Source organism: Crocodylus porosus, unplaced genomic scaffold, assembly GCF_001723895.1.
Source record: "Crocodylus porosus isolate Cpor-Errol unplaced genomic scaffold, CroPor_comp1, whole genome shotgun sequence".
Lineage (NCBI taxonomy): Eukaryota > Metazoa > Chordata > Crocodylia > Crocodylidae > Crocodylus > Crocodylus porosus.
The window spans coordinates 12219338-12231711 of NW_017728943.1; the positions used below are offsets into that span (position 1 = coordinate 12219338).

At 45.4% G+C, this 12374-nt stretch overlaps 1 long non-coding RNA gene across 1 annotated transcript in view; it reads right to left on the bottom strand.

Moving 5' to 3' along the window:
* LOC109319198 overlaps nucleotides 1-12374 on the bottom strand; it is a 46585-nt gene that overhangs the window by 10026 nt on the left and 24185 nt on the right. The gene's annotated exons all lie outside the window — the stretch shown is intronic.

Sequence of the window (12374 nt, forward strand, 5' to 3'; positions counted from 1 at the left end):
TGAGGTGCTGCTGTTTTTCTGAGCTTTTGCAGCAGAAGAATTGCTCTATTTTTTTTGTAGTCAATACATGGGTGCAAGCTAAGAACTGGCGTTTTTGAGTCGAAGGTCCATTGCACTAGATGAATAGACTGCTTGCTTGGTTGGTTCTGACCGTTTCTGCGCTCCCAAATGCAGTGGCTTCTGGATCATTCTTGGGGATATGGAAGAGTGCTTGATGAGGCTAATGGGCCTCTTTCCTCACAGTAACATGGCACTGGCTTGGCCTCTACCAGAGAATGAAAGCCAGAGTTAAATGTAAATGCAGATTAATAATAAATGGGAGGAGGAGAAAATAAAATACAGGAGTAAAATTGACAGTAAGTAGAGTTCTGCATTCTCTGTGTTGTATCAGCCTACAGCTTTTCTTTAGCAGTTGCCTGGAAATAAACTGCCTGTTGCCACTAACAAGGTGCAAGCGTGACAGACAGGAATACTGAGCTTCATGTATTAAAGTATTAAATACTTTATTTCCCTCCCTCCCCTTTCCCATTCATACCGGCTCTCAGAGCACTTGACAAATATGAATAAACTAAGCTTCTAAGAACTGTATGAGGCAGAATGCAAATCAACATCCTTATTTGGCAGTAGAGATTACAAAGGTACCAAGACTTTCAGACCTGCTTAAAAAATTTGAGTTTTGGGTGCCCAGCAAGAGACAAGTGTAGAAGAGTTCTTCAAAAATAAGAACCTGAGTCTTTTTCCCAAGTCCTACCAAAGGATCAGGAACTGACCCAAGGAATCCTATTTTATAGACTTTTCTGACAAGCATGACACAGTGCTCTCTTAAGTAAAGCAGTAAAGTCCCTGAATAATTGGTGTCTTCAGTAAACCATAAGCTTATCCTTTTCTACTGCATATGCCAGCATGTAAAAGTTTAGCTCCTCACTGTAACTCTTGTGAGTGATAAGAAGAGAGTCACTTTAGCAGGAGCTTTGACTTTGCCTGATGCTGTAGCTGTTGCAGCCTTTCCCCTCAGCAAAAAGAACTCATCTGTCTAAGTTGAGTTCCCTGGGGTCATTGCTCCTTTTCAGTTGATGAACTGATGATCTAATTTAGAACAGCAAACCTATGCGCTTACTCCCTGTGCATAATCAGTTTGCAGGGCCAGCTCAGTGAGGGAATATGCCTGAGTGATTACAGCATTAGACTAGGAGTCAGGAATTAAAGCTACTTCTCCTGCCTCCATCTCTGACTTGCTCTGTTGCCTTGAGTAAATCCTATTTCCTTTTTTCCAGCATTTAAAACAGGAGCAATTCTTCCCTAATGTGAAGATGAATTAGGCTGAGCAGCAAGGAGCACAAAGCTGTATAACAGGACAAGACAGTTGAGCCTTTCTGCTTCCTGGTTTACTCTTTCCTTCACTCTGTGGGTATTTCTCTGGCTTCATGGGGTGTGGCAGGCTAGGAAGAGCTATGATGTGTAAAATCTGGAGCTAAAATACTGCTGCAGGCAATAAGTTGGTCTTCTACCTCCCAACATCTTACAGTGAGGGCATAATAAGCAGAGGAATGCATCAAAGCTCTGACCTGTCATCCCAGCAAACCAGATGCTAGACACAGATTGCCTTACTATGATTATCCTCCTTTCATGCTGAGAGTACCACTTAAATGCCCGTTATTAGACTTCAGCATCAACAGCCCATTGAAATAAGAATTGCTTTTGCCTCTCAAACCCATTTTGTTAGGCCACCTGCAGGCTGAGGATACCATCAGCACCCTCATGTACATGTGAAAGGTTTCCTTTACTACCTTACAAGCTAGAGTTTGGTTTATTCAATTTTAAATGAAGGCTCAGAATATAGAGTGCAAAATGGCAGCCACTATAGGAAAAAGAAACAGTTTGGACAACAGTTTTGAGCTGACCTGATGTAATCATTCCTTGCAGCTCTTTTTGAGTGTCCTGCACCAACACATTGCCTGCTGAATGCAGCATAACTTAGCTGAGCCTCACAGCTGGAAGGCTCAGGGACCCACCTTTATGAGGGCTGATGCTGCCTATGCCTGGAATAGGTCCCAGGCCTCTGACAGCTAATCATTCCTCAGGAAGTTCTACCGCTCATTCTTAGAGCTGTGGTGTCAAACTCACCCTAGCCGCAGGTCTGGCTCTAGGGGCAGTTACAGTCATGCTCTGGGAGGCAGCAGAGAGGGGAAGGTGCTTTAATTAGCACAGCTCCGAGAGCCATGCTAATTAAAAATGCCTGGAGCATCACATGTGTTAGTGTCCCCACACTGAAAAATGCCAGCAGGGTGCTTTGAACTAAAGCTTATCGAACAAACTTTAGTTTAAAGCACCCTGCTGCCATGTTCAGTGCAGGGACACTGATACAACATGATGCTGGAGTTGTGTGGAGCATGGTATTTACCATGTTCCAGCAGACTCAATTAATCTGCTCAGATGCACTGTAATTACAGTATGTTGGAGAAGCCTCTAAGAGCTGTGGAGGAGCCCTAGATGCAGTGGGTAAGTGGAATCTGCTGTATGGATTAATGTAGCCATTGCTCACCCCGGCCACTAATGTGTCCATAAGGGGGACTCTGTGCCCTGGATTTTGGTGGTGGGCCCTGTTCCTGCATGTTCTATTCCTGAATGTACAGCCACTCTGGGAGCCCTGCAGGCCAAATAACAGAGCTCTAAGGGCTAGATCTTGTCCATGAGCCGTATGTTTGACACCTCGGCTCCAAAGGTTTAAGAACCCAACCCTGGTGCTCTGTTTAGGTGGTTCAGTCAAGAGCATGTGGTCAGGTCATATTAGCTACACAGTGAGGGGCTCCCTGTTTGAAAAGTGAAAACAATTAAAATTATTAGAAGGATGCGTGTTTGTGTGGTTAGTGGCTCTGGCGTAGGTTGGTGGTTAACTGAAAAAACAGCATATTCTCAGAATGGCAGCCTTTATAGGGTCATCTGTTAATCATTTTAGGCATTCTAAACTAATCAAAATAGATCCTTTTAGAAATTTCACACCTAGTGTCAGGCTTTTCCTCTTGCCCCTAATAATCTGATGCAGAATACCTTAGACTCATTCAGCTTCTCTAACGTGATTAAGTATCTCAGTGTGTGTGTGTGGGCCCATATTAACTCAATTCCAGCATAGCTTTTGTTTGGAAATCTAAACAGATTTTGCAGCAGTCCTCTAGAATGAAGTATGTTACCAGGAGATTACCATCATCAGCGTCTTAAGAAAATCCTTTATACAACTGGAAGGGCAGAAGAGCGAATGCCAGCCTTCTTGCTCAAGCAAATGCCACCAACATTAAAGCCCTGTTTATATGGCACTGTCTTCATTGAAAAGGACGTGTCATAAGGATGCCTAACAACCAGCTCCCAAAACAGAACCTGCACTGCCAGCTCACTGATAGTCACTGCTGTAGAGGTGAGCAAAAGAAAAATGCAAGCACACCTTGAAGGCCAATCTGAACAAATTCAATATTAACATTAGTACCTGGGAGACTCAAACATTGAGCTGTCTGCAGTGGTGCTGTGATGTATGATGAGGCTTTGATCATTTCACACAAACTTGTCTCTCTACCGCCATAATGAGACAAGAGACAAAGGAAAAATCTGTGACCCAATACCACCAGGATCTACTCCTTCCTCCTGGAACTATGTGCCATGTCTGCATTCAAACTTGTGGATCTTGGATTAGTCACCTAAATATGGACTCACCGGGCACATCTACATATGCGGATTTACTGCGCAGTAACCAGAATTACTGTGCAGTATGGGCATGCGCCTATAGGTGCATGTCCATACTGTGCAGTAAATATGGTGATTTACACCCTATTAGTTACTGCACAGTAACACATGTAGATGCTTTACTGTGCAGTAACCCAGGGGAGCTCCCTGCTGGATCTGTCCAGCCACTAGGTGGCTGGCCTGAGCCCAGCCCCGGGGTTCTTGGCTGGCCGCCTCTCCTGCCTTCAACTTGGGACTAAAGTTAGTCCCAAGGGCTGGCAGCCATGTGGCCAGATGCTGGAGCTCCCTCCGGTGGCCACAGGGGTACATAGCAGGCTGCTCTGACCCAGGACTAAATTTAGTCCCAGGTCATCTACATGTGTAGACACTGGCCTATTCCTACTTACTGCACAGTACATTTAAGCCAGTGTAAATCCATATGTAGACACACCCACCAATGACTCCCCTATTTACTGGAAGACTGCCATTCTCATATCAAGGGACTGCCAACAACTATCTCCCCCAAAAGGCCTTGGCTGTGGCCACTGAAAGCTTTGTTTTGACCTGTTTCTGACTCTGCTGTTGAGGTAGCTTGGGCCTGGTTAGGACTAGCATTTGTGCCTTTCAGCACTGAGGTTCTACTAGGGGGCACAAGTATAGCCTCAGCCTGGAAAAACATCTCACAGAGGTAAATTCACATCCAGAAGGGATAGAACACAGTGGATTCATTATGTGTCTGCTTTTTAGTTTACCTTGCTACTGTTGTGAATACTCAACTTCAATTTCACTGTGTGTCTGGAATACTAGTAACAGATTTTCCAGCATGGAGTGCAAAAGACAATGCAGGCAACATGGGTGCAGCAGAAGATAAATGAGACAAGCCATAGGAGCCATTGTTCTCACTCATCCTCCAGCTATCCAGTGCCTGAAGTGCCCCCTTGATCCAATTCTGACCCTTCCTAAATTGGAAATGTCCACAGGGATGCTTCCTAGTTAGGACACAAGGACTAAAGTCCTAGATAGCCTCTGAGGTGGGCTAACACTCCAGCACCCTTGATTTGTGGAGCAACCCCTGCTTATGGGATGCCACTTCAGACCCTCAGAGTTGGGAGAGGTGGGTATAGACAATGAGGGGAGAAGCATGGGACAAAAGTGGGAGGGGGAGAGATGTGTAGAGATGACACTGGAGGTAAAGGGCAAAAAAATAGTATGAATGGTATGAAAGGGAGAGCTGAACAAGAGAATTGACTGCAAATGGCAAGGGGAAGTGGGTTTAGAGGAACAGCGGGAGGGAGGGAGGGATGGGGGAAAGACATTCAAGGGAGAAGGTGAGAAAGAATGGGAAAGAGGGTGCAAGGGGCTGTGGCAGGAGAATGGGGGTGCAATATTAGCAGTTCAGGAGTAGGTCCTGCCTGTGATCCCAGCTCCAGGACCCCTGTCTGTATTAGGTCCAGCTCAGCCTATCCCCTCATCCTCACCCACCTGCAAGCCATGAGAACTGGACTTGAATGATTTATTTCTGTCCACTGTTGAAGTGATTCTCTGTTTGACCTAAAAAACTACTTCACCACCCAGCAGCCTTGCTATTCTCAGCTGAGCAGTGAATAATGCTTATCTGGGGGTGTAGTTATGATTAATCAGTTTATCCATGTACAATGCTTTGAATACATTGGGCATTAAATGGATGGTATTGCTATTGTTCTTATTACTAAACAATGAAATGAGGCTTGAGGGCTTGCCAAAATTAAGATGTTTCCATTATATCAACTTAGTCTGAAGCACCCAAATAGCCTTAACTCTGTCCTTTTACAGACTCTTCAAACTTCAGTATAGTTAGAATACAATCTTACGCGTAGGTACAAGTGTTTGCATGTGTGAGAGAGAGAAGATTAACACTCACTTCTTTGTAGCTCCTTATTCTTGAAAGATTTTTTTCTTCAAAAGAACCCTTAGCTCTGTCCTGCAGTGGCTCTATGAAAATCTACACAGTTGTGATAAAAGGCATTTTGATGTTTGTGGATCCAGATGAGAATAAATTGGCTTTCATAGACCTATTATGTATTTCAATTTTTCTCCCTTCATAGTGTAAATAAAGGGCAGAGTTGGGGTTGTTGCAATGCCCTGAGAGTATATTTCTACACAGGATCATGTTTGGATTTTTTTAAATTCAATTTTAACTCTGAATTTCCTTGGCATTTGAGCTAATTGCAGCATCCTGGCTATTTGGTTTACCTTGGCTATTGACATGAACTCTTAACTCCATTTTAACAGTGTGGATTTGGAATAAATAGGCAAAGGTTCTCTAGCAGAGAGTGCAGAAGGGGGCAGTGTGGGCACAGCAAAGAGAATAAATTGGACAAGCCTTAGGACCCACTGTTCTTGCCCTTCTTCCAACTCTCATCCAGTGCTTGCTGTGCCCTTTGATCCAGTTCTCCCCTTTTGAAATCGTGCCACCCAACCCATTCTAGCTGCCCTTTCCTGCATCAAGGTTCCTCCACTGGCAAACTGCAGGCTGAGCAGAAATGGGACTCACCCATGAGCCTCTCTGTAATATGCTTCCCAGCTGAAGTCTTCATCTTGTGGCACTACCATCTGCCATGGCACAAGGTATTCCAGCAACTGAGTGTTGGCTGAGAGGGCAAAGGCGTGAAACCCTAGTCCCTCCCCTCTCAGTGCTACTCCATGGTCCAAGTTCAGCATGGGGATGGAAAACATCTTCCTTCCTACCTGTCCTTTCTAATCTTAGGTACAACCGCTATGCGTAGAGAAGGACTCGAACTCACCTGTGCTGTGATGCTTACACAGTGGCTCAGCAGGTGACACACTGTGTCTGTTTTCCATCCTTTTCCCACTCCATCACACATGTAAGCTACCCTATCCCTGCCACACTTCATCTTAGATCTACCCAAGGTTTTTGTGAAATCCTCCTTGGAGGTTTTCAAAAAAAAGTCTGCACAATCATTTGCTTGAGATGGTTTAGGACAGTAGTGCTCAACCTCTCCTGCAGGCCAGATGAGTAGCACAGGGCTAGTCTTCAAGCCAGATCCTGAGATCCTGTGGGTGGGGTTATTCTGTGGGCCAGATCTAGCATTGAGTTAGTGTGTGAGGTCAGTCTGTGGGAGTGATCCAGCGCAGCCCTATGTGCTAGATCTGGCCACAGACATGACTGGTATGATCTGATGTACAGGGCCACAGCAGCCACCCTGCAGTGCTCCCTGCAGGTCCAGACATTTGATGGTGGGAGTGCGGTGGCAGTGTTAATTGCTGTGTCTCTCTGGAAGCTACAACAATTAATGCTGCCACTGCCCTACCACCACCAAATTTCCAGACCCATAGGGAGCTCCAGAGGCCAGGTTAAGCCAATAGGCTGGAGGTTGCAATGCTCACCACTGGTTCAGAAATAGTATTCCTGCATTTGTGTAGGGGTTTGGACTAGATCAATGGGGGCCAGACTTTTTGGCTGGCATGCTACAAATTAGTGTCATAACCTCCCCAAGTGCCATTCCAATCCCCTTCCCTTGCCCAGTCTACTGCTTTGCTTTCTGCTCCCAGCCCTGATAAGCTGTTCTTCTTTCTGCCCTATCTGCCACTGCATTCCCTGTCCCCTCCCTGATCTGCCACGTACCCAAGCCACCCATGTGCTGCAAGTTGGCCACCCCTGCACTAGAAGACCCTTGAAGTCCCCTCTGTTCTTATAATCAGCCTTGAAAATGGTTTAGAAGCCTATGAGACTAACAAAGCTGTCATGTACAGCCTTACGTTGCAGTACCAGTCCTTCATCTATTTGCATCTTTTAAACCAGCATTTCTCAACCTGTGGGTTGTGACCCCAAAGTGGGTCGCAAGAATATTTCAAAGGGTCACAAGCACCAGAAAAATGAGCAAAAGCACAGATGTCTCCTTGCAGGCTGGCAGTGTTCTAGCCCACAAGGGGCTCCTTGGGGCATGGCCAGCCAGGCAGGGTCATGGGAGCAGCACCAGCAGCCAAATGAAGGTAAGTATATGAGGAGAGGGAGTTGGAGGGCCATGGGTTGGGGACTGTTGGGGTCATAGTGGGGCAGCGCATGCATGCATGTGTGTGCATGTGGAGGGGATGGGGAAGGTTGGGAAGAAAGGCAGATGCCTGCTGGCACTGGGGGAAGGTGGCCTGGCACCGAGACTGGCAGAGCAAGGCACTGTGGGTCTGGTACCGGCAGGGCCAGGGGGGTGTGGGTCAAGACAAGCTATCAATCTCTGCAAATGGGTCCTGGTAAGAAAAAGGTTGAGAGCCACTGTTTTAACATTATCTTAAACAGGAAATGTCTCTATCTGTGTGTGATCAGGGCCCTGACTTCACCTGCTGTCTCTAGGGTACATCTGCAATATAGGTGATTAATTAAAATAGGACACCCATCTGGATTAAGCCTGAGTAGTTGACCAAAGATGCAGGGTCTGGCAGCGTGTTCATGTTAGGATGTGGAGTCAGCTATTTCAGTGGTGCAATCCTGTCTGTATACAAAGAATGTGCAAAGTCCTGTTTCCTGGAACACGGGAGGAGTCAAATGAGCCCTCGCTCCAGCACCAGACCTCTTTCAGGCTCCCTCTGAAAGCTTTTTCGGCAGGCTTGTATTAGCAGCTGTCTCACTTTCTCGCTCCCTGTCCCCTTGACTCTTTCTCTGTCACACACATATACACAAACACTGCTCGGCAAAACCATACCACATAGATGAGACTTGCACACACCTGTGTTTTGCCCAGTGACAAGCCTAACAGCCTCTGCTAACTATCTCACATGAAGGCCCTAGGATATGCCTGCCAAGGATAGGCCAAGGAGATGTAACTCAACCTGCAACAGGGGCCTTGGATGCTGCTAAAGCATAAATAGGAGTTACTGTTATCTCCATTTATTATAAACTGCAAACTAATGGCTCTCAGCCTGCCACCCAGCGCAGCTGTTAGCTGGCATGTTGTTTCTGATGAGTCTTTCTCCACAAATGAGAGTGCCAGATCTTCTGCAGACGAAAGCAGCTTTGCTCCTTCCAGTGCTCTCTCCTCCCCACCTCACTTCCCTCTAGCCCAGTGGTTCCCAACGTTTTTTTGCTGCAGCCTGCTGCTGGGAGTAGAGCGCAGTGGTGGCAGCCCAGAGTCGCTCCTGGTGCAGTGCGGCTCCTCTGTGTGTGGTGCTGCCAGCATTGCCCCCACAACTCATTTAGGTCACAACCTGAGGTTGGGAACTGCTACTCTAGCCTCTCACCAGACAGTATGTTCCTCTTTGGCTTCCCTTTCTAAGAGTCTGGTTACTTTGATTCCTGTACAGCACAGACTTGTTTCTGTGGCTCAGAGCACCATTTTCCTTTCACATTAAGACCATTACAGTTAAGGATGAACCTAATCGCCAGTTGACAAGTCACCAGAGGGACGTTGAAGGTAAATCTTTCTTAAGTAGGTTTATTCCTGCTGCTGCATTGCTACACTCAGACCTCAGATGGATGCTGAGCTTTTTAAAAAACAATCATGAACCCCAAGCCGAATGTACGGGGGAACCCCCCCCCCCAAAAAACCCCCAACAGAATCAAAAACTACCAGCCTTCTTTCACTCCTAAAGTCCAACTACCTGTGAAAGATATTAAATTCAGGCCTGAGTCCATAAAAAAAATTAGCCAAGAAAAGTGAGCCACTGTCATATCAGTTTTATATACTTACCAGGGTGAGTTTGTGCTAAAGGTTTTGTGCCATAAGGATGGATAAATAGAGCATGGAAGGTTTTTGCTCATGGGGTTGGGGATGGAAGGGCTGTTTTAGCTAGACTTGCAGGGAAATGTCAGACAGATCAAGCCCTCTCTTATTGTTTGAAAAGAGTTGTGGCAGATCCATACACCTTGTGTGAGGGGTTTTAGACAGCCATCCAAGCAGGGGCTTCTCAGCCATATAAATTAGCAAGAACCGACAAGGAAGTCCTATCTTGCTCAGATGTGCTTAAGTACACCAGCTCTGGACAACTCAGTCTCATAGACACAACCAGAATATTTTTGCCTCAGCTGCCTTTAAAAACTTCTCTATAGTTCATGCAAAGGATTATGGGGTCTATTGAGAACAAAAGGAGTCCACTGCATACAATTAAGCTTGAAAAGGGATACCCTTTGTAAGGAGGAAATGAGGTAGGTGATTAGCTCATCAGGTCAAGTATGAGAACAAGAATGCAAGTTTTTCATTATGACATCACATGAAACAAGTGAAATGCCTAAAGCAATGATTCTCAACCAAGATGCAGGGCCCCTCAGGGTGTCACCAGATCTTCTGAAAGGTCCCCTAAGGTGTAAGGAGCTAAGCAGATAAACTAAGCAGCTAAGCGCTGACTCAGGCTTAACCCTGCTTGGATCGTCCTGCATCCCCACTGCTGCTAGGAAGTTAGCACTGTAATATATAAATTAGTATTTGAAATTGGGTCACTCAATTCACACACGTTTGGAGGGGTGCCTTGAGACCAATGAGGGGGCATACCTTGAGTCCAAACAGGTTGAGAACCACCAGCCTTGAGAAACTAAAGTGCATTATATTAAGTCTGTTACACTGATCAGCCAGACATGCAGTCTTGTACTAAAAATCATGATCTCTTGAGAGAGAGAGGGAGAGATTCATAAGATCTATGTTTAATGAAGCCACATTGACTGGCATTACTTATATTTTTAGCCTCTACTTCTTCATTGATGGAGTCCTGAATGAACCATTTCACTATTTTGCTCAAGACTGACATGAGGGTGACCAGTCTGTAGTTCAGTAGGTCACACCTTTTATATTCTGGAATTTCCCCAGCTTTCCAGGAAAAGCTCAACTGAAAATTGATACGAGTGGTTGCAAAAGCTCCTTAGCTAGTTGCTTGCAGACTCTTGACTGTATCCTCCTCAAGGCTATTAATTTGAAAGTGTTAATTCTAATAGATTGCTGTTGCTCAAGCAGGCAAATTTAGCCTGGAAAACGTTCTGCTCCATGCACAATATCACATGGAATGGATATATCTACCTGCTTTACTCCAAATACAGAAAGGAAATGCATTGAAGGTGTTGATATTTTCTATACCATTGTTTATGCTTTTTGCCACCTGCATCTAGCAATGAACCTGTGTCTGAGACCCAAGAACCATTTTTGATTCCCAAAGACTGGTTTCTGTTTTTAACCCTACTGGCCACTGGAATGGAATTGATTCTTTTAGCTTCCCTTATTAGTTGCCTACATTTTTAAATGTAACATATTCATTGTCATTAAGTTTCATAACTTCTCCTTCTTCACCAATCTTTGTTTAGCAGGATGAGGTCCAATATTAAATCACCCCATGATGGGTGCTTTCTGTATTAGGAAAACATAATTAATTATTAATAAAAACCCTAAGGACATTTTATTATTGATCGTATGAGATGCACAGCCAATATCTCCCAGCTCAGTCTTTCTGAGTAAGACGTTAGGATCAGGATGAGGAGTTTTATAAGAGCATACATTTAGGGAGTGCAGCCATAGAAGTAATAGTGATGCCGCTCTATTTGGCTTCTAGAAGTCAGGTGCCTCTATTTTGGAAACAGAAATTCACTCACTATTAAGCAGCTGTCTCATCCACAAATCTCATGAGTGAGACCAAAGACTGGCCCATGAAGATATTAATTCCTCTTCTCTCCAGAGGGGTTTTCTTTGGACAGAGCAGTCCTGTAATAAATACACCCGTGACTTAAGTCAGATGATGAAGCATAGTGAGCATGCCCCATCCATCACCATCTGAGTCTCAATGCAACATAATGAATGCAAATTGACATATGTGGGAGCAAAGCTTGTGGGCTGTACCTAAAGGTTGGGAGCTTCTGTACTGGAAATAAGCTACTTAAAAAAGAACTTGAGAGTCACCACAGATAACAGCCTCATCATAAGCACTGAAAGCAAGTTTATCCAATGAATTTTTAATGCAAAAATGCAGCAGAAGAACAGGGAGCAGAGCACAGCACCCAAGGTTCTCTCCGAGCAGAGTGCCTGCCTCACTGTGCTGCAAAGTCAGGCTCCTTCTGGCTCATTTTCTTCAGCTCAGGGTTCTAGCATCCATTTTCCCCCAGTGGTTCACGTTCCTCCCAAGGAAGAAGAGAGGGATGCCCTGAGTCCCGTCTGGCCCACGGCCTGGTAATTACAGCATTCTCCTGGGAAGTGAGAGGTGTGGGTTCAAACCCTTCTGACTCAGTGACACCTCCAACTCAGGTCTTGCACTTGCTGGGCAAGCCCCATACCCACTGGGCTACTGAACAAATGGTGGGTAGGTCCCTCCTTTCCCCATTGCTCAGCCTGGTTTTTCCCTTTCCAAGTCTCTAATTCCTTAGGCAGACTATGCACATCACAGACAGACCAGCATAGCGTGACCATCATAGAGGACATTCTGGTTTTCTGCTACTCTGTCCTCTATTGATATGAAACCCAACACCATTATGTCCTCTATTTTATGTCCCCTATTTTTCTCCTACCGAGAAAAATAGAGAACATAAAGGTTTTCATAGATTTCATAGATTTTCATAGACATCAGGGCTGGAAGGGACCTCAGGAGATCATCGAGTCCAGCCCCCTGCCCCAAGGGCAGGAAGTCAGCTGGGGTCATAGGATCCCAGCAAGATAAGCATCCAATTTACTCTTGAAGGTGTTCAATGTAGGCGCTTGAAC